Here is a 23,464-nt window from a genome sequence, read left to right as displayed (position 1 = left end):
CAAACTGGAGTCAGCAGCTTCCTTGTAACATTGGCACATGGAAACAAAAAGCTTTCCCAACTGGGTCAGACATTTTGCAATTAGAACAGTGCGGACAACAACATCAGAGAGTCAATACACTAGGAAATCCTATACACTTTCTTAAGTGGGTCCAATCCTGCAAGGGGCTTAGCAGTCTCAGCACCCAATAAGCCCATGACCCTCACTCTTTTACACTAGTTTCAGAGTAACAGCCGTGTTAGTCTGTATTCGCAAAAAGAAAAGGAGTACTTGTGGCACCTTAGAGACTAACCAATTTATTTGAGCATAAGCTTTCGTGAGCTACAGCTCACTTCATCAGATGCATACTGTGGAAAGTGTAGAAGATCTTATTATGTACACACAAAGCCCTTCATCGGATGCATACTGTGGAAAGTGTAGAAGATCTTATTATGTACACACAAAGCATGCTTTGTGTGTACATAATAAGATCTTCTACACTTTCCACAGTATGCATCCGATGAAGTGAGCTGTAGCTCACGAAAGCTTATGCTCAAATAAATTGGTTAGTCTCTAAGGTGCCACAAGTACTCCTTTTCTTTTACACTAGTGTAACTCCATTGACATTGCACTGATGAGAGAGAAGAATCTGGCCCATTGACTTCATTAGGAGTTGCAGGTGCACAGTACCACTCTGAATTAGTCTCACCAGGCCCTACATTGGTTTTACCCCAGTGGAACTTAATTGATTTCTGTGGGATTACTCTTGATTTACACAGGTGAGTCAGAGGATGTCCTCATTTAGAGGAAAGTGCATCCTGCTCCCAACCCACTATTTTGATAGAATGACCCAAAATAAAAACGAATGTAAATGCAAATCAGGGCCCCTCTTTCCAATAAGATTGCTTTATTCTCACTGGCTAGAGCAGTGTAAATGGGCCTTAATGTACATGAGAATCAAGACCAGGATGAGCAGTGGGAAAGGGGATTATTAGAGAACTGATTAGTGTCATCCCAGTGCATTCAATATCTAATAATGCAAAGTGATGTAAGTCCATGTTATTGCCAGGAGTTATGCGCTTCTCCTACACTTAAAAAGTACAAATTTAAACAAAGACAAAATAAAAAAGCAAGAAAAAGCAAGAGAGGAGCATGCTTTAAAAATAAAAGAGGGTTAAGGCTTTTCAAAAAGAATCATTGGGCAAAGTAATAAAATAAAATAGCTCTTTGGGGCAGGGACTATCTTTTTGTTCTGAGTCTGTATCGCACCTAGCACAACTGGGTCCAGATCCATGAATGGGGCTCCTCGCCACTATTGCAATACAAATACTAAACGATTACAATGCCACTCAAAGCCCAGATCCATAGACATTTTGTACCCCCAGCATGTAGGCTGCTCCCATTCCTCCTCTATTTCAGAGCTTCCTTCACAGATCCCTCTCTTCTTCCCTATCCCAGAGACCCTCTCCTGCAAAGCCTTATAACCGCCCTGCCCAGGGCAGACATCCACCCGCCCACTTTGCTTCACTCGCTGTTAAAGGTTTGGTTTTGTTGGTGGTGTTTGCTGCCAGTGGCAAGGGTGCTGCTGCTCTCCTTGAATGCTGCCCACTCGCCCTTGTGCCAGCTGCCTCCTGCTTGAATTCCAGGCTCTAATGTGACATTAGGGGGCACCCAGATTGCGCACCACCATCCACAGCCCAGTGGGACACTAAACTCAAATAGAAGAAGGCTGGAAGACCAGAGTGGTAGAAGGGGCCAGAAATGAGCTGTACCGTATGCATCCAGACTCACTAGCCTCCTTCTCCCATTTTTTATTACTCCTACCATCGATCAGCAGATTCAAGGTTTGTTGATCTCTGTGCCTCCCTCTCAGCCCAGGGCCTGACTTCACAGATCCATCAAACCAGCCTCTATCACTTCTGCCTCTGGGGAGGGCTTCTGAGTTACTACAGTGAATTCTTTCCCAGGTATCTGGCCAGTGGCTCTTCCGCACATGCTCAGGGTCTAACTGATTGCTATATTTGGGGTCAGGGAGGAATTTTTGCCCAGGTCAGATTGGCAGAGACCCTGGGGGGTTTTCGCCTTCCTCTGCAGCATAGGGCATGGGTCACTGTCAGATTTAAACTCGTGTAAATGGTGGATTAAACCATGATTTGAGGACTTCAGTAACTCAGCGAGAGGTTACGGGTCTATTATAGGAGTGGGTGGGTGAGGTTCTGTGGCCTACAATGCGCAGGAGGTCAGACTAGGTGATCACCATGGTCCCTTCTGACCTTAAAATCTATGAGCCTATGAACATTGTCTGTGATCCAAGTTATTAAATGCTTATTTGTCATCCATGCTACTAAACAAGATATCACACTCCCTCCACATGAACATCAGTTTAGCCCAGTTCAGTCCCAGAGTTCTAGGGGCATTAGCTATCTCTGAGAGCTCCCGCATTTTAGGATCTTATCAGGACTTCTCTGTGTATATTCCAGCCTTATGTCCTGACCCTGTGCTGCACCGTGTGCAGGCCAAACCTCTGCAATCACACAAAGCTTCAATGGGTTCCCAGCGCACGAGTGATATTGCAGTATCAAAGCTTCAGTGCATACAGTTGGAGGGACTTTTCCTAACAAACACAAGGGTTACCAGAGAAGCACAATTACCAGTGGTTCTGAACCTTTCCTATACTGTGACTCCATGGTACGTCAGAAAAAAAAAAAAAAAAAAAGTCTCTGGACCCTCCCACTCCCCTCTAGCTATAAACAAAGGGAGGGTGATCACATTCTAGAACCCACATTCTAGAAAAAAAGGATGAGACACACCTAAAGGTTCCATACAACATTCCATGAGCCTGCTGCCCTGAGGGGGCATATCCAGCCCCACAGATAGCTAGCACATATATGGATGTCAACAAGTGCTAGCCACAAATATATTCCATCTTGTCCAGAGAAGCAGCAAAATGTGCTTGCAAGTATGCCCTAATCCTGTCCAGGAAATCCAGCCCTATCTGGCAGGCTTTCTATACTAGAGAATCCAAGACAGAATATGGTCCCAAAATGCATTTTTTTAAATATCAATTTAAAAAGGACATCGGCAACTTACAAATCACACTACTATTACTAAAAGTGGAAACAGAAGTGTTCCACAATTGTAACTATGGCAATACAAATAATAAAATAAAATAATGATAACTGTAATTGTAAAACCACAAAAACTGGCAGAGGGGGTCCTTAAGAAAAAGTAATCAAAACTGCTTTAAAACTTATTTAGCTGACTAAATTTCAAGTAGATTGTATCCCTTTAATAATAGACAGCATGTGAGAACTTTCTTATTCACTTCTAGTGTCATAGTGCAAGGGAGAGCTGCTGTCCGCTCACAGCACATGAGAATTGTGTCACCACCACAATACCCAGTTTTACTTCTTAAGTCATCAGTGACTGTTCCCAGAATGCATCTCCCAGACAGAATCAAAAGTGATTTATGTCTCAACAGGAAGCATGTATCCTTCCAGACACTACTGGCTTGGCTCCTTTCATTTACACAAAAGATTTCCCCCGAAAGCATGGAGAAAGGGGCTTTTAAGCTGTTCTATTCTGGCCTTTGCTTGTAAAATTCTCTTCTACTGGAAGTATGTGGTACTCAGACTGCAGTTGTTTTGAAATCCAGTTTGAATCTCTTGATGATTTAGCACATATTGTTTGAACAGATTTTTGGTGACATTACTTTCCTCCTGTAATGAGTCATTGCTCTATCTTGTTTTATATGCTATTTCTAATGCATTGCCTGAAAGGCACCCTAATGAGAAGATCCAGTTATTCCAGTGCTGTAACACTTGCAGAGATTTATTCTCTGGTTCTTTCCCAGAATGATTCCCTGGTGTTTCTCTTACACAACCTTCCCTGGTGTTTCTCTCACCCAACAGGGATAGGTCTGCACTAAGACCTAATTGACTTTGCTTCACTTGGTTTTTAACACCTGCCCCCTGCCCTGCATTCTCCTGGTCCTTCTTCACACCCAACTAGGCCATAAGCTCTTGGGGCACAAGCTGTGTTTTCTTATACATTTGTGCAGTGCCTAATGTAATGCAACCTTGATCTTGAATGGAACTTGTAGGTCATACAGAAATATAAATAATAAAAAACGAATACATTTAGATCACTGACCTCTTGAATCTGGTCTGCTTTGTAGCCAACAGAGCCAATACTCCTGCTCCTTAAAAACCAAGAAAACAAATGAATGTATCCTACACAAGCATAAAGTGTTTATAAAATCTACTTTAAGCCAGGACTATCTGCATCATATGCTTCTCCCTCCCACCAGTCACTGTATTACATAAAAGTTGGCAGAGAACAGATAAACATCAAAGGGAATAGGGAGAAAAATGAGAGTCAGATATTCACGTTCTTTGACTTTACACAAGAAATGGCCTCCTTTTCTACGAGTGATGTCTTGGAAACAGAAAAACTATGTACCAAAGAGAAATGCTGTACACCAAAACGAGAAAGCCATAAGCACAGCCTGATTTAGTTTAGCAAGATAGAAGAAATGAGTGCCAGGAAACCACAGAAACAGTTTTGGACACAGATCAGAACTGCAGACATCAGTGTAAGCCTCAAGTTTTTCCCAGCCTGTCATTCATTGTGATATCTGGGTCAGAGGGCAGGTCACAAGAAACTAAATAAAAAGTTCCTAATAGTGAGAGACAGCAGGAATCATTTTTGACACTGTACCATTTGGTACACTGAGCCTTACTAGAGCAGAGAAGGGGGAGGGAAGAACATGTCTTTTTCATCAGCGAGGGATGACTAGATGACACACAAATATCAGTAACACTCCACGAAGTGAAAACAGAATGACAAAAGAAAACACTGCTGCATGCATTTCCAATTTGTTTCCTCTTTGCCATCTTTGAGAGAAGATGTGAAACTGTGTTCCTTACCACTGTGGTCTTTAAAAATACTATGGCCCTTCGTGCAAGAGGAAGGTCATGTTAACCTCACCATGCTGGCCAAACTCCATTCTGGGTAATTATATTAGGCTTGCCTACAATCCCCCCTGTAGTTGCAGTTGGACATGGTATTCTTCTTTGCTTCCTTTATTCGACTGCTGCATAGTGTTGCTTTGTGCTATTCAACAGCTGCCCCATTCCAGTGCAGAGGAGGTAGCATTTCATGACTGAGTGACATGATACTTGTACATACAGAGAGCATCAAATTCTACCAAGCATCTCAAGAAAATGCAATTGTCATCTCTGAACTCACAGATCAGAATCACCCACACAGCTTCAAAGAAGTCTTTAATGGATACCTGTTCACAAAGTGCAAACGAATTAGAAGAACATTCAAACTGAATGCAATTTACACTGATCTGAGCTTTGAGTGCAGAATGTAGTTATTTAACTTCAGTCTGATAGTTGCTGTTCCTACAAAGGTTTGGCCTTTGTGAGGTAAATTTCTACAGCTGCAAGATAAGGTGCAAAATTTCAAAAGCAGCTTCTCATTCTGGAGGACTCAGTTTTGGGGTGCAACTAGAGACCCCTTTAACTTGATTTTCAGAAACCAGTGGAAGCTATTGAAGGGAAGCCCCATCAGCTATTGAAGTCAATGGAAGCTACAGCTGTTGCTCAGCTCTTTCTGAAAATCAGGACAAGGCATTTCAGGCTGGGCATGGGTACCCCCAAATGTAGATACCTAAACTCAATGGCCGCTTTTGAAATGGCCTAACCCTGCAAGGTGCTGAATGCCCTCCATTCCCACTGAATTCAAGAGCTTTGCTTGATCAGGCCCTAACGTTGTACTTCCAGATTTCCATCCTTTGAATATCACTGTGTCTGCAACCAGCAGTGACAAAGCACAAGGCTTACCTGTGATTGTTTACCAATATAGTTATACAGTATGCAAGTTTAGTGGTGTCATAAATATAAAGGGAAGGGTAAACCCCTTTGAAATCCCTCCTGGCCAGGGGAAAGCTCCTCTCACCTGTAAAGGGTTAAGAAGCTAAAGGTAACCTCGCTGGCACCTGACCAAAATGACCAATGAGGAGACAAGATACTTTCAAAAGCTGGGAGGAGGGAGAGAAACAAAGGGTCTGTGTGTCTGTCTATATGCTGGTTTTTCTGCCGGGGATAGACCAGGAATGGAGTCTTAGAACTTTTAGTAAGTAATCGAGCTAGGTATGTGTTAGATTATGATTTCTTTAAATGGCTGAGAAAAGAATTGTGCTGAATAGAATAACTATTTCTGTCTGTGTATCTTTTTTGTAACTTAAGGTTTTGCCTAGAGGGGTTCTCTATGTTTTTGAATCTAATTACCCTGTAAGATATCTACCATCCTGATTTTACAGGGGGGATTTCTTTATTTCTATTTACTTCTATTTTTTTTATTAAAAGTCTTCTTGTAAGAAAACTGAATGCTTTTTCATTGTTCTCAGATCCAAGGGTTTGGGTCTGTGGTCACCTATGCAAATTGGTGAGGCTTTTTACCAAACCTTGTCCAGGAAGTGGGGTGCAAGGTTTTGGGAAGTATTTTGGGGGGAAAGACGCGTCCAAACAGCTCTTCCCCAGTAACCAGTATTAGTTTGGTGGTGGTAGCGGCCAATCCAAGGACAACGGGTGGAATATTTTGTACCTTGGGGAAGTTTTGACCTAAGCTGGTAAAGATAAGCTTAGGAGGTTTTTCATGCAGGTCCCCACATCTGTACCCTAGAGTTCAGAGTGGGGGAGGAACCTTGACATGGTGGCATAGTGGTGGGATTAACCTGAAATCATTTTGAGATCCAGTTGAGATTTTTTGAACTAGAAATACAGATTTTAAAAAGGAAATTTTTTTTTCCTTTGGAAAGGAAGTCCAGAAAGCAGCTGAAACTGAAAGCCGCTTGTTTTTTCTCTGCTTTGTGGCCAAGCAGAGACAAAAGGGGATTATCTTTGTGAATTGCAGGTTTTCTTTGCCTGGAGGCAGGGTACTTAACTCCTGCAGGGAAATTCACAGTCTTCCAACCCAGAGTTTTTTTTTCTTTTCTTCCTAAAAGTAAATAAAAAAAGTAAAAAGTGTGTTCTACCCATTTGCTTTTTCTTTGGGCTGGGTAAGCAGGTTTCCAAGTAGTTGGAGGTTTTTTGCTTTAAGTTGGGCCCAGAGCAGAGACAAGAGAATTGTCTTTTTCTGTAGGCTGACAATCACTATCAGAGAATAGGTATTCTATTCCAGCACAGCAAAATTTTACAGCCAAGTTTTGTTTGTTTATTTCTAAACCTCGGGTGTAAAGTTAGTTAAAAACAGAGAGGTTAGAATGACAAAATCTGCAGCTCGACTACAGCTGGAATTAGCCAAATTTCAGGCTGAGGAAAAACAAAGGGAACATGAAAGACAGATGGAACTCATGCGGCTGGAGAAGGAGGTACAGGAGGCTGCCCACAAGAGGGAAATGGAGGCAAGGAAGCATGTGGAGGAGGAGAAGGAAAAAGAGAGGAAACATGTGGAGGAGGTGGAGAGGATAAAGGCCCAGCAGAATGTACCAACAAACCCTAGCAATCCTTCTCCAGGTACCACTTCCCATCCCAGAAAGTTCCCCACCTACAAGGCAGGTGATGATACTGAGGCCTTCTTAGAAAACTTCGAAAGGGCCTGCCTTGGGTACAACATCTCTACCGACCAATACATGGTAGAGCTGAGGCCGCAGCTCAGTGGACCCTAAGCTGAGGTGGCAGCTGAAATGCCTAAAGAACACATGAACAAGTATGAACTGTTTAAATCCAAGGCAAGAGTCAGAATGGGGATAACACCCGAGCAGTCTCGTCGGAGGTTCAGAGCCCTAAGGTGGAAACCAGACGTGTCATTTACCCGACATGCCTACCACATTGTGAAACATTGGGATGCCTGGATATCAGGAGCAAGTGTTGAATCTCCAGTAAATTTGCCCTTCCTAATGCAAGTGGAACAATTCTTAGAGGGTGTTCCTGAGGAAATAGAAAGATACATCCTAGACGGGAAGCCCAAAACTGTAATCGAGGCAGGAGAGATTGGAGCCAGATGGGTGGAGGTGGCAGAGAAGAAGAAAACTGGTCGCAGTTGGAGCGGAAACCAGAAGGGACCACCCCAGACCACACCCTATTACCGGGGGCCGCCCAAAGCCCCACCTACCTCCCAAAGAACCCTCCAGACCCCTTATCGTCCCACCACCCCATTCTCCAGCAACCCACCTCACCCCAGTGACCCGTCAGCTGGACGATGTTTTAAATGTAACGAGCTGGGGCATGTAAAGGCCAACTATCCCAAGAACCCCAACAGATTACAGTTCATTGCACCGGAATCACACCAGAGGTCCACAGGCCCAGATACCTCCCAGATACCCTTGGAGCGGAGGGAAACTGTGAGTGTGGGCGGGAAGAAGGTCACCGCATGGAGGGACACCGGAGCACAAGTGTCAGCTATCCATGCTTCCTTAGTGGACCCCAATTTAATCAACCCAGAGATCCAAGTGACGATTCAACCCTTCAAGTCCAACTCTTTCGATTTGCCTACAGCCAAGTTGCCTGTCCAGTACAAGGGCTGGTCAGGAATGTGGACTTTTGCAGTCTATGATGATTATCCCATCCCCATGCTGTTGGGGGAAGACTTGGCCAATCATGTGAAGCAGGCCAAGAGGGTGGGAATGGTCACCTACAGCCAGGCTAAACAAGCCGTGAGGCCTAGCTCTGTTCCGGAAACTTCTATCAGGACCCGGTCAGAGGTGATGGACCCGGACCCCAGGCCAATGTCTGCAACAGCAGTAGTGGATCCAGTCCCAGAGACCCAGACGGAACCAGTCCCAGAACCGGAACCAGCCGAACAACCAACACCAGACCCAGTGTCAGCACTGAATCCAGTACTTGCAACCTCAACACCAGAGGGCCCCACCGACCCTGAACTGGCAGCAGCTGATAACCCGACCCAAGAGGCTCAGCCGGAGCCTGAATCCCAACATAGTGCACCAGCGGAGAGCGGTTTACAGTCAACAGAAACAGCTCCATCCCCTATATCACTTCCAGAGGGGCCAAGCGTAGGTCCACAATCCAATGACGGACTGATGTCTCCAGCATCAAGGGAACAGTTCCAGACCGAACAGGAAGCAGATGAAAGCCTCCAGAGAGCTTGGACGGCGGCACGGAGCAACCCACCGCCTCTCAGCTCTTCTAATCGATCCAGGTTTGTTGTAGAAAGAGGACTTTTATACAAGGAAACTCTTTCTGGTGGACACCAGGAAGACTGGCATCCTCAGAGACAGTTGGTAGTTCCAACTAAATACCGGGCCAAGCTCTTGAGCTTAGCCCACAATCATCCTAGTGGCCATGCTGGGGTGAACAGGACCAAAGACCGTTTGGGGGGGTCATTCCACTGGGAGGGAATGGGCAAGGATGTTTCTACCTATGTCCAGTCTTGTGAGGTGTGCCAAAGAGTGGGAAAACCCCAAGACCAGGTCTAAGCCCCTCTCCAGCCACTCCCCATCATTGAAGTTCCATTTCAGCGAGTAGCTGTGGATATTCTGGGTCCTTTTCCGAAAAAGACACCCAGAGGAAAGCAGTACATACTGACTTTCATGGATTTTGCCACTCGATGGCCGGAAGCAGTAGCTCTAAGCAACACCAGGGCTAAAAGTGTGTGCCAGGCACTAGCAGACATTTTTGCCAGGGTAGGTTGGCCCTCCGACATCCTCACAGATGCAGGGACTAAATTTCCTGGCAGGAACTATGGAAAACCTTTGGGAAGCTCATGGGGTAAATCACTTGGTTGCCACTCCTTACCACCATCAAACAAATGGCATGGTGGAGAAGTTTAATGGAACTTTGGGGGCCATGATACGTAAATTCGTAAATGAGCACTCCAATGATTGGGACCTAGTGTTGCAGCAGTTGCTCTTTGCCTACAGAGCTGTACCACACCCCAGTTTAGGGTTTTCCCCATTTGAACTTGTATATGGCCGTGAGGTTAAGGGGCCATTGCAGTTGGTGAAGCAGCAATGGGGGGGATTTACACCTTTTCCAGGAACTAACATTCTGGACTTTGTAACCAACCTACAAAACACCCTCCGAACCTCTTTAGCCCTTGCTAAAGAAAACTTACAGGATGCTCAAAAAGAGCAAAAAGCCTGGTATGATAAACATGCCAGAGAGCGTTCCTTCAAAGTAGGGGACCAGGTCATGGTCTTAAAGGCGCTCCAGGCCCATAAAATGGAAGCATCGTGGGAAGGGCCATTCACGGTCCAGGAGCGCCTGGGAGCTGTTAATTATCTCATAGCATTCCCCACCTCCAACCGAAAGCCTAAGGTGTACCATATTAATTCTCTAAAGCCCTTTTATTCCAGAGAATTAAAGGCTTGTCAGTTTACAGCCCAGGAAGGAGACGACGCTGAGTGGCCCGAAGGTGTCTACTACGAAGGGAAATGTGGTGGTGTGGAAGAGGTGAACCTCTCCATGACCCTTGGGCGTATGCAGCGACAGCAGATCCAGGAGCTGTGCACTAGCTACGCGCTAACATTCTCAGCCACCCCAGGACTGACTGAACGGGCATACCACTCCATTGACACAGGTAATGCTCACCCAATTAGGGTCCAACCTTACCGGGTGTCTCCTCAAGCTAAAACTGCTATAGAACGGGAGATCCAGGATATGTTACAGATGGGTGTAATCCGCCCCTCTGAAAGTGCATGGGCATCTCCAGTGGTTCTAGTTCCCAAACCAGATGGGGAAATACGTTTTTGCGTGGACTACCGTAAGCTAAATGCTGTAACTCGCCCAGACAACTATCCATGCCACGCACAGATGAACTATTAGAGAAACTGGGATGGGCCCAGTTCATCTCTACCTTGGACTTAACCAAGGGGTACTGGCAGGTACCGCTAGATGAATCTGCCAAGGAAAGGTATGAATCTGCCAAGGAAAGCCTTCACCACACATCTCGGGCTGTATGAATTTAATGTACTCCCTTTCGGGCTGCGAAATGCACCCGCCACTTTCCAAAGACTTGTAGATGGTTTCCTAGCGGGATTAGGAGAATATGCCGTCGCCTACCTTGACGATGTGGCCATATTTTTGGATTCCTGGGCAGACCACCTGGAACATCTACACAAAGTCCTTGAGCGCATAAGGGAGGCAGGACTAACTGTTAAGGCTAAGAAGTGTCAAATAGGCCTAAACAGAGTGACTTACCTTGGACACCAGGTGGGTCAAGGAACTATCAGCCCCCTACAGGCCAAACTGGATGCTATCCAAAAGTGGCCTGTCCCAAAGTCAAAGAAACAGGTTCAATCCTTCTTAGGCTTGGCCAGTTATTACAGACGATTTGTACCGCACTACAGCCAAATCGCCGCCCCACTGACAGACCTAACCAAAAAGAAACAGCCAAATGCTGTTCAGTGGACCGAAAAGTGTCAGAAGGCCTTTAACAAACTTAAAGCGACACTCATGTCTGACCCTGTACTAAGGGCCCCAGACTTTGACAGACCGTTCCTAGTAACCACGGATGCGTCCGAGCGTGGTGTGGGAGCAGTTTTAATGCAGAAAGGACCTGATCAAGAATTCCACCCTGTAGTGTTTCTCAGGAAAAACTGTCTGAGAGGGAAAGCAACTGGTCAGTCACTGAAAAAGAATGTTACGCCATTGTCTACGCTCTGGAAAAGCTACGCCCATATGTTTGGGGACGGCGTTTCCACCTGCAAACCGACCATGCTGCACTGAAGTGGCTTCACACCGTCAAGGAAACTAACAAAAAACTTCTTCGGTGGAGTTTAGCTCTCCAACATTTTGATTTCGACATCCAACACATCTCAGGAGCTTCTAACAAAGTGGCTGATGCACTCTCCCGTGAAAGTTTCCCAGAATCAACTGGTTAAAATCGTCCTTGAGATGTGGAAAATATTGTTAGTCTTTATGTACTTGGTAGTATATTTAGAGATGCATGTGTCTTATTAACTCTGTTTTTCCTAGAGCTCCAGGAAGAAATCCCAGCCAGTGTTTCACCCTAGCTGAGATTTGGGGGGCGTCATAAATATAAAGGGAAGGGTAAACCCCTTTGAAATCCCTCCTGGCCAGGGGAAAGCTCCTCTCACCTGTAAAGGGTTAAGAAGCTAAAGGTAACCTCGCTGGCACCTGACCAAAATGACCAATGAGGAGACAAGATACTTTCAAAAGCTGGGAGGAGGGAGCGAAACAAAGGGTCTGTGTCTGTCTATGCTAGTCTTTGCCGGGGATAGACCAGGAATGGAGTCTTAGAACTTTTAGTAAGTAATCTAGCTAGGTACGTGTTAGATTATGATTTCTTTAAATGGCTGAGAAAAGAATTGTGCTGAATAGAATAACTATTTCTGTCTGTGTATCTTTTTTGTAACTTAAGGTTTTGCCTAGAGGGGTTCTCTATGTTTTTGAATCTAATTACCCTGTAAGATATCTACCATCCTGATTTTACAGGGGGGATTTCTTTATTTCTATTTACTTCTATTTTTTTTATTAAAAGTCTTCTTGTAAGAAAACTGAATGCTTTTTCATTGTTCTCAGATGCAAGGGTTTGGGTCTGTGGTCACCTATGTAAATTGGTGAGGCTTTTTATCCAACATTTCCCAGGAAAGGGGGGGTGCAAGTGTTGGGAGGATTGTTCATTGTTCTTAAGATCCAAGGGTCTGGGTCTGTAGTCACCTAGGCAAATTGGTGAGGCTTTTTACCAAACCTTGTCCAGGAAGTGGGGTGCAAGGTTTTGGGAAGTATTTTGGGGGGAAAGACGCGTCCAAACAGCTCTTCCCCAGTAACCAGTATTAGTTTGGTGGTGGTAGCGGCCAATCCAAGGACAACGGGTGGAATATTTTGTACCTTGGGGAAGTTTTGACCTAAGCTGGTAAAGATAAGCTTAGGAGGTTTTTCATACAGGTCCCCACATCTGTACCCTAGAGTTCAGAGTGGGGGAGGAACCTTGACAAGTGGTATAAAGGTAGAACTATTCCTGTACGGAAGGGGAATAAGCTATATGGTATAAAGCACCTTTTTACTGATATAACTGCATCCACACTAGATATTATGCTGCTTTAACTATATCAGTATAGTCTTCTAGCGCCCACTGAAGAAACTGGATTGTGTGTGAAGGCAGCTGAGCCATATGCAGTGCACATAACCCTTTAGCTCCAAGAAATTAACATAAAGCTGCTTGAGGGACTAGCTTAAAGCCACTGTTAGGGATGCTGCCGCTTTCAATAATTAACCTTTTGCAGACTACAAATTATTTGTATATTTCCCTTCTCCCCACACAGCAGCAGGCATAAATTGCTTCTTGTAGTCGCTTCATCTCTAAAACACGATGTGCTGAAACCGAGTAAGGAAATGTTATGCTGCCAGGGCTATCCAGTGCTCAGGCAATTGGACATATTGGGCTCCTCTCTCACACACCGGTCTTACGTTAGTTGCTTAACTCTGATGGCTTTAATGGAGGTACTCTGGATTTAAAACTGGCACAATTTAGAGGAGAATCAAGACTCTAATGTGTGCATAAATCACTATCAGATTCCCATCTACTCCCTTTTCATAAAGGGTAGTCAAATCACTGTATGAGCCTTTTGCATTAGGAAAACAGTAGTGCCCCCAAATACACAAAGTAGCTTGTCGTATCGTGCCCACATTTTCAACTGCTGCTCTAAAATTGTATGTGCAATTTTATGCTTGCACTTTTTTCATGCCAGAGGCGCTGCATGCCTAAGATCTTGGTCTTGCGCGGTTATAGGCACAATTTTAGAGAGTGAAACCCTGGGGAAAATCTGACCCATTGCCATGTCAATGTTACTGAACTTCGGTGTTTTTAGTGATCAGAGCAGTCCATATGGGAATCCTGACATAATATGGCCTTCAATGGCAGCAGACCCTTCAGTGCAGAAAATCTGTGCCAGCTGTTTAGATTCTGCCACCCAGGCTCACACTGAATAGTACTTCTCTCCACAAATAGTCCACTGATTTCCCACTGCTAGACTGAGGAGCCATTACACATTTTGATAAGCACTACCTTGTACAAATGGTCCCACTGACTTCAGTAGCTAGATTGTGAGCCCTGACCCATGTGAAAGCAACAGGACTACTCAAGGTGAGTAAGGGATTCTCAGTCTGGCCCACTGGGACCATCCAAGGAGTGTGAGTAAGGATGGGAGAATCTGGCCCCATGGTGTGAGCTCTCTTAGATTCTCCCAATTTCACTCACTCCTCAAGTAGTCCCATTAAAGAAAATGGGACTACATGCGGAGCAATGTCCATGCAGTACTTGCAGGAGTAAGGGCAGCAGAACCTACCCCTTAAACGGCACTTTAAGCATGATGTGTCATGAAAGAGAGAATCCAAAAGATCCGGGGGGCCAAATCCTCATCTGACGTAAATCAGTGTAGCTCCATTGGCTGCTGGCATACAGGTGAATGACGGTTTGTGATGACTCACATTAACTTTCCCCATTTGGAGCATTATAAGAGAACTGTGATTCTTCTAGATGATTCAAAGGAAAAGCTGAGATTTTACGAGGGATATGGAAGCTTGCTATTACAAGGCTACTCTCCTCTCCTTTCCTTGTCCCCTGGAAAGCAGCTAGAGTGACCAGACAGCAAATGTGAAAAATCGGGACGGGGGTGGGGGAGTAATAGGAGCCTATATAAGAAAAAGACCCAAAAATCAGGACAGTACCTATAAAATTGGGACATCTGATCACCCTAGAAGCAGCAAATGAAAGGGTTAAACTTCCACCATCAGGAAGAAAGGCCAGATGGACAGCAAGATGAGAGACAGACAGACAGGTAAGTAGGTCCAGCTGAGTGCAGACTGAGCTTTTTTCAAAGGAGGCTTGTTCACTTAAATGACAGTTTGATCACTTGTACCTAATTACCACTTGGTAACGCTATGGAAGCTAGACACAAAGAAAGGCCTCCACCATTTGTACTAGCAAAGCACGGGGCAAAGGAAATCAGCCTATTCCCCACCAGCTCACAGCTCACACAACCCTCCCTTTTTTCCCCTCAGCTCAAAGGCCAGCATTCCTGTGAAATAGTAATAGGGTGGAAAAGTCTCCTGGGTCCTGGCATGCAAATGAGCACACTAATTAGTATAGCCTAATTTTGCGTCAGGAGGAGAGGCTCATTATGAAAGTCTCATTCTCCTATTATCACTGAAAAACATGCTCCTCTGGCCTTCTGCGTGGCTCGGTGGAAAGGGCAGGCAGGGATTAGGAAGGTAAAATGCACTATGATGCTGGCTTCCATGTGGTGTAATGGTGCCAGCTGGTCTGTGGGGTTCCTCTGCTCTCTCTAGGATAGCAGCTCACCCAGCAGTTTGGCCGATTTCAGCCGTGACAGTGTTTCTGCTGGAATCCAGTACAGCAAAGCTCCTCTTCCTTATATACCTGGCTGGAACAGTAGGGACCACTACCACGAAGAACCATCTTTTACTTTGAAAGAGATCTCCATGGCTAGACCAATGGTAGCTGAGTGTCTTCTAAGATGGACCTTAGCTCTGAAACAAGAAGACTAGGGGGGCTGAGGAGAAGCTGCACCCGAATTTGCAACAGTGGGAATTTTTAAGTAAAAAGAGTCTAACTTGTGCAACTGAAACAGATGGATAGTAGTTCAGACCTATCATTAGCAATCTTTTGTCATGTGACCATTCGTCTAAGGACTGGTCTACACGGGCAATGCTAAAGCGCTGCCGTGGCAGTGCTTTAACGTGGCTTACGTAGTCGCACTCTCCCAGCACTCTAAAAAACCCAGCTCCACGAGGGACGTAGCTCCCAGCGCTGGGGTACGGTCTACACTGGCGCTTTACAGCGCTGAAACTTGCTGCGCTCAGCAGGGTGTTTTTTCACACCCCTGAGCGAGAAAGTTGCAGCGCTGTAAATTGCCAGTGTAGACAAGCCCCAAGTCTTTTGAACTAATGAATGCTATTGGCTTCATTTTTTAAAAACACCTGCAGCACTGGATGTGTGTTTTGTAATATCCATAAAACATGATGCACTTCTCCAGTGCCTTTGGCTTGAGACTCTCAGGTGCTTTACAGCCATTAATGGGTTGAGCTGCCCAATACTCTGTGAGATAGGGAAGTACTGCTGGGTTTGGTTTTTAAACAAATGGGGACACTGAGATGTCAAGGTCAAAATTGTCAAGACTGGCCACTGATTTGGGGCATTTTAGATTTTGGGAGCCCAAGATTTTTCAGGAGTTCTGAATGAGCCAATAGCTCCAGGAGAAACCTGTGGGATCGGCACCTGCCCAGTACTTCTTAAAAATCAAACCAAAGATGTCTCAAGATGAGTGCCTAAAAATTGAGGCTCCTGAAATCACTGGCCACTTTTGAAAATATGTCTGAATGTGAGTTGTACACTGAATTTGAACACCCCTTTTATTCCCAATTACTAACACCCCTCCAAACACCCCCCGCAGCCCCTGCCCCAAGTAGAGTTGTGATCCGGAAAGGGAGGCACACCAGAGACTCCATGAAATCCATTAGGGACTTTGCTTCCAACTGGTTGTCTGTCTCGCTCAGCATTTTATACTGCTCCCCATCTCCATAGTATATAAGCACCTTCCACTTAATAGCAATAGCAAAGCTACGAACAACACCAGCTCTACTGATTTCCATCCCTGTGCTTTAATCACAAGCCCACCGCTCCCTTCTTGTAGGGCAGGGGTTCTCAAAATGGGGGTCATGACCCCTCATGGGGTCACAAGGTTATTACATGGGAGGTTGTGAGCTGGCAGCCTCCATCCCCAAACTCCGCATCGCCTCCAGCATTTATAATAGTGTTAAATATTTTTTTTTAAAAAAAGTGTTTTTAATATGTAAGGGGGAGGTCACACTCATAGGCTTGCTGTGTGAAAGGGGTTCACCAGTACAAAAGTTTGAGAACCACTGTCATAGAGTAATTATTATATCAAAACCTTTATTAGGCACATTCTTAGCAGTTCCATAAGGTCTGAAAAGAACTGGTCTTGTTCTATTATTTCACATACACAATAATATTTTCTTTGCCTATATTTGGAGAGGGGTCTGGAAAAGTGATATCACAACTGGAATGAGGAAGCGTTTATTCTCTGGCTGCAAACACATGACCGTGAAGTAAGACTGCTATTTGAAGAACCCTATTTATATTGACATTTCCTGAACCAAAACAGGACTGAGAGAAACTCGGGACAAAATGTTGTGTCATTGCTACATTCTGCAGGAACCACTACCAGCGTTTCACAGAAGTTTGAATGACAGCAAGTTACAACTGCGTTGCGCGGCAGGCAGGCTAAAGATGATAAGTGGAGGGTTATAGAAATAGATCATTGTATCAGACAGACTCCTCTTCTTGGAGCAAAGATTAGCATTTGTTGGGACATGCCTGGATGGGCTTGTTTGCTCATGACTAACTCCTGTTACATAAACCTAAAATGTTTGCTATTGAAAAAAAATAGACATAAACAAATAAAGCCTGAAGGATTAACCCATTGCAACATCCATTGTCGTAATCAATGCCCCTGACAAGTTTGACTTATATACACATGTGAAGCACATCTATGTTGGGACAAATCTTTGAAAACCTTCTCACTCATAATTTGCTGGTGATATAAATGCATGTGAAATGGACAATGGTTATAGCACAATCAGTGTGCAATGACATTCAACACAGAGTAAAATTTGATTTTAGTTAACACTGCTTGTAGTGTTCACTCTGTTCTATAGATCAAAAATTACTCTCCCAAAAGCCATTCCCTGTTGCTAATGGATCAGTCAGGATTTGATTGTGAGAATCAGTTATTTAGAAGTGATCATTTCTTTTTAAAAAAAAAAAAAAAAGGATTACAAAGGGAAAGGAGATCTAGCTGAGACCCAATTTCTAGGCAGAGATCATATGAATTTATTATCTGAACACCTTTGGGAAACACTGCTAAACCTTCCTCTGATGAAGCTTTTCCACATAACCAGAATGTCATTCACAGCATCAACCATTTCCTTTCCCTACTGTCTTTTAAAAAAATAACACACCCGAAGCGCAGCTTTCTATGCTTGCAAAACAGTGAAGAGCCAGAGATTCTATGAAGTCCACTAGGGACCTCCTTATTACCAATATATTTTATGTGGAAGGTCCTCAGACACTACAGTGAATGATGGCAGTACAAAAAAGTGATTAGACAAAGATTTCACACCTCTGAGTGCCAATTATCTTCAACTGAAGAATGTTACAAGTTCATAAGTGTACCCATTAGATCCAATAATAAGCTACATTGGCATTAAAATAACAAATGTTACATTAATATACCCAACAGATCTTACTCTGTCCTTGCAAAATTGGGACAGACTCGAGATAAATCCAGGTGCCTCTAAGTTGGTGTATCATATATGTTGAAGAGCCCAGAAGACGTAAATAACACCAGTTAGGTAGCCTCTTAGGCTCCCTTCTGAATGTGGTCCTTTGTTTCTATGCATGTGGCTTCTGTCTGGAGTTCATCCATATCCATCTTTAGTAACAAAATAAAATCCTGAGGTTCTTACACCTGGCCAAATTGTGCAGTTCACAATTAAGCAAATTTCCATTGAGTATATGTGGTTTTGCCAGACTAAAAACTGATGGAAAACCTTTGGGCGGAGCCAGGGGGAGGATGAAAAAGGATTGGGAGAGGAGATCTCTGCAACATTTTCCTCACTAACATTGTTTCCCAGCCATTCTGTCCAGCATGGAAAGGACAAGGGCCAGTCCAGAAACACCACAGACCCCTGACCAGGGTGAACCCATGGCTGTTTGTGAGGAAGCCCTACACATCCATACCAGCTTGGAACCTCCAGTGCCAGCCTCATAGGTAGCTCAGTTCCAGTCGAGCCACACTGCCAAGGCTTCTGCTGCTCACCCTGAAAACCCCATAACTGGGGATTCCCCATCTCAGCCTCTGGCTGTATTGCGTATCTGATATGAGCTGTGCTGGGTACAGAAGGGGACACCATGCACCTACTGCAACCCCACCCTTCCCCTTCCTCTAATGCTCCACCCACTCCCTGCCTTCACATTCCACTTAGAACCCAACCCCTTGGATTGGCCTCCATGGTGTCCAAGGGAAGTAATGCTACTGCACGTGTCTCTAGGCTGTGCCTGGAGATCCTCACACACAGAGGGCCTCAACCTCAATTGTCTTAGTGACAAGAGAAGGCCCGCAGGATTTAGCCTGATTAAAAAAAAATAAAATAAAATAAATCAGCGGCTATTATTTTACTGAGGGTAGACTAGTGCAAAATTTTTGATTGAAGCCTTCTTCTTTTTTTAATAAGAGATGGCTTTTTCATCAAAGTAGAAAATTGCTCAGGAAATATCTATTTTCAATGAACTTTTTCAATTTTTTCATCACCCCTCCCCCCAAAAAAAGTTTCAGTTTTGGGCAACTGAAAAATTTCAGCTACTTAGGGAAAATTTTTCCAATAAACCTAATCTCTCTCTCTCCTCCCACCCCCCCAGACTGGCCAAAACTGTTTTGATTTTTGGCAAGCCAAAAAAAAAAAAAAAAAATTCACTTTGGGGTTTTCAGTTTGACAAAACCCCCCAAAAAACTTTCTAGACTAATTTTGACAAAAATCAACATGAGAAAAAAAAATTTCCGCAATCAGGTCTAAGTGAGGGGCATCTGCTACAGCAGGGGTAGATCTTTGTCCAGCAATAGAAGCTACCCTTGGATCAATCAGAGATATCCATTGAAAATGTCCTGGAAGAAGCAAAGACTTCAGTCCAGAAGTTGACTAATTAAGGTACTTATATGGACTCCTGAAGTGAAGAGGACAAGAAGTGTTTGTTAAGCCAGCTGAAAGAGTATACAGACTTAGTTCTTACAAATCTACAATCGTGATTTCTGGACTCTACTCAACCTCTACATAGCTTTTACAGACGCCTGTCTTATAAAACACTTACAGTTGAGTGGAGTGAGACACTACCAGCAATGGGGCTGCCATGTGCTCAGGACAGAATAGAAAATTTTGAACACAGAGTGGAGTATCATACGACAAACAAATGAAGATTTAAACTTCAAGTTCTTTATCATCACTAGTGGTTCGACTCAATCTTTGTGCTACGTTTCCTGGGATGAAAGAAGTAGGAATTCATCTCTTGCTATTCCCAGTCACAACAGCTACAGTTGAGCATTCTTTTGCCTCATTGAATAGAATTTTGTGTTCTGAAAGAAGTCGTCTTCTGCCTGATCACGAGTATATCATGAAGGACTGGAAGTAACGGACACATAAAAAGACACAAAAGAGTTCAAAATTATAACAAGAAACCAAGAAGGATGTAGATGTAGTGCTTCATAGTAGGCTTGAGTAGCCAACTTTAATTTTTGTGATGATTTTAAAAAACATGAGTTAAATCTAATAAAATGGTCATGAAACATTTTTCAGTTTTTACTTTGGTGCCACACAGCCCACCTTCACCCTCACGGTCTCAACCCTTGTTGGTCCTCACCCGCCTGAATATTCCAACACCCCCCAATTTCAATGCCTGGGGAAAACATTCTGCGTGCATCATGCACCTTTCCAGACCAGCCTGCGTTAATGTCCGTGAAACGCCCACGGTGATCCACAAGTGCCTAGAGAACCATAGAGAAATACCCCTTCCAATTAATGTACTCGGTGGCTAGGTGGTCTGGTGCCGAATTAGAATACGCGTGCCATCGATCGCCCCTCCGCAGTTAGGGAAGCCCATTTGTGCAAAGCCATCCACAATGTCACGCACGTTGCCCAAAGTCACGGTCTTTCAGAGCAGGATGCGATTAATGGCCCTGCACACTTCCATCAACACATGTCCAACAGTCGACTTTCCCACTCCGAACTGGTTAGCAACCGATTGGTAGCAGTCTGGAGTAGCCAGCTTCCATAGTGCAATCACCACGCGCTTCTCCAGCAACAGGGCAGCTCTCATTCTTGTGTCCTTGCACTGCAGAGCTGGGGCAAGCTCATCACACAGTCCCATGAATGTGCCTTTCCTCATCCAAAATCCTCATTCTGCAGCCACTGGTCATAATCCCAGATGTGCATCATGATGCACTCAATGCTTGTTTCCCAAGCCGAAAAGTGACATTCCACTGTGGTCAGCACCTCCATGAATGTCACAAGCAATCTCGCCACGCGTACTAACTATGACACGAGAGCAATGTCGCACTCCTCTTGCCTTTGTAGTGTATAACTCCACTGCCACTCGTGACGTGTTGGTCAGAGCAAGCAGCGTATTGGTCAACAGTGTGAGATCCATTCCTGCAGCCCAAAGAGGCAGGGCGTGCAGTACACAAACCGTTGAAAGATGGTGCCAAATGTGGACGGAAGCACAGGGATTGCTGGGATGCGAAGCAATGCATCATGGGGCACTGGGACAGGACCCAGGATGTCCCGCGACCCCACTCTGCCTTCCCACAACCCTAAGCAGAAGAAGAAGAAGAGATGCTCTGTGGGATAGCTGCCCAGAGTGCACTGCTCCGAATACCGCTGCGAGTGTGAACACGCTATTGCACAGGCAGCTGACAGTGCGAACACACAACAGCGGTTTCTCTTCAGCACTCTCTGAACGGCACTGTAACTGCCGGTGCTGTAACTCTGCCAGTGTAGACATACCCTAAGCTATACTGGTATAAAAGTGACTTATACCAGTATAGCTGTGTCCACGGTAGGGCTTTTGCCAGTGTAACTATTTGGGGTTTTTTAAAATGACACCCCTAACCAAAATAGTTTCTATCAGTAAAACTTTTAAGTGTAGACTAGGCCTAATTATAGGATAATTACAATGCCACATAAATTAATATTATATGGAACAATCCTTCCCAGGCAGGAGAACAATCTGGAAAGCCTACAAGGAATTTTCCATATTTAAGTTAGATTATGCTTAAGGCCTGTGAATGCTATAAATGTAACCAGTTACAGCACAGTTTTCCCTGGCCCTGGTGCCTTTTGTAATGTAGACGGACCATAACTTGGTTCTCCAACTTGGCTTAAACCTGTTTTGCCAGTGGACAACGAGGTTCCATTTTGGTTGAATTTATAGCGCAGGCAGGCCCTAAGAACAAGACAAGACAATGGTATGTATGCCAAAGGCCTAGCCACCAAGGAAATCCTTTGCTTTTCCAGGCATAAAGCTATAAACCAGGCACAGATTAATCAGGTTTAACTGTGTGAAATGTTTTTAATCCAAACCCCTAGGTGACTCAGTGGGTTTGGCGGAAGCCTGAATGACAGAAAGGGTCAGAAGGGAATTTTACTGCAGTGTCTGCTCAAAACCACAGCCTGCCCATAAACTCTCAATAATACCGTTTCCGGATCAGTGGCCAGAATGTAAAACAAAACTACAGCATAGAAAGCTTGCTTGAGGCTGACAGGGCTACAATATGCCTGTCTGACCCATCAAGGTTCATATGCCAATAATAAAGCACTTTCGTTTAAATCCTTCCTTTAATTCCAGGCCATTTTTCCAATGCAATACATCCAAAAATACATTAAAAAGGGAAGGGAATGTGTATGTCTGTCTTTGTTTTCTGTAGAGAAATCACAAAATTACTGGTTTCAGAGTAGCAGCCGTGTTAGTCTGTATTAGCAAAAAGAAAAGGAGTACTTGTGGCACCCTAGAGACTAACCCATTTATTTTGAGCATAAGCTTTCGTGAGCTACTTCAGAAGTGAGCTGTAGCTCACGAAAGCTTATGCTCAAAATAAATGGGTTAGTCTCTAGGGTGCCACAAGTACTCTTTTCCACAAAATTACTGCTTCCAGGAAATAGGTTTTTACAGCCAAATCAACTGTTTCTTCTTCTTTCAAAAAATTACTTTTTTTGTTTCAGTGTCAATCCTCTTACAAGCATACATGTGAAAAGAAACTGTAAATATACCTGCTTTCATGACCATAATAAAACACATGGTGGCAACAGAAAAGAACGTTAAACATTAGCTTCATTCTTGTCCCCTATGATGTGTAATTCTAACTCCCCGCTCAGCAACAACGCCATCGTACAAACACCTTATTAAACCTTTACCACAAGACGTCTTGCAGGTGTCTATATATGGTATACCCTACCTACATTTACATTAATCATCTAAACCCTGTGTTTACTCATGAAATGAGAAGCACTTATTTGCTGTAATTCATTACCAGGTGGAAGAGGTCACAGCTAAGAATTCATATATTGTGGTAGCACTAGCTTAACCACGTGTTTCATTTGAGCTGGGGGGGTTGGGGGGGGGGGAGAGGAAATGGCAATAAAAGCTGAGCTGATGTAAAAATGAACTCAAAAATTTCACCCAAACCATTTCATTTTCACACGTACAAATCCCACACCTATAGAGTTTAACCTGCAGCTCTAGTTAAACATTAAATGCTTAAATGATCTCTCAGACATAAAAACATATTGTACGATATAGATGGACTTGCCCTTCAGAGATAATAAACACTTATCTACATGGGGGAGTTATTTTGTAAGAAACTATTCTGGACTGTGTAACTCCCTTTATCCAAAATGGCTGAAGC

General features: G+C 44.2%; 1 protein-coding gene across 4 annotated transcripts in view; it reads right to left on the bottom strand.

Moving 5' to 3' along the window:
• The window catches only part of GFOD1 (Gfo/Idh/MocA-like oxidoreductase domain containing 1), a 114,135-nt gene that overhangs the window by 46,239 nt on the left and 44,432 nt on the right, over positions 1–23,464 (bottom strand). For 2 of the 4 annotated variants that reach the window (XM_077810639.1, XM_077810640.1), the window contains exon 2: positions 4,132–4,180. The exons of the other annotated variants lie outside the window; for them this stretch is intronic. The gene's annotated coding sequence lies outside the window, so the exon portion shown is untranslated. The remainder of the gene's footprint in view (positions 1–4,131; positions 4,181–23,464) is intronic. 4 annotated transcript variants of the gene reach the window in all.

This window comes from Eretmochelys imbricata, chromosome 2 (assembly GCF_965152235.1).
Source record: "Eretmochelys imbricata isolate rEreImb1 chromosome 2, rEreImb1.hap1, whole genome shotgun sequence".
Classification (NCBI taxonomy): domain Eukaryota; kingdom Metazoa; phylum Chordata; order Testudines; family Cheloniidae; genus Eretmochelys; species Eretmochelys imbricata.
Note: the sequence above shows the minus strand (reverse complement) of the source record. Positions and strands in the feature narration are given on the sequence as shown.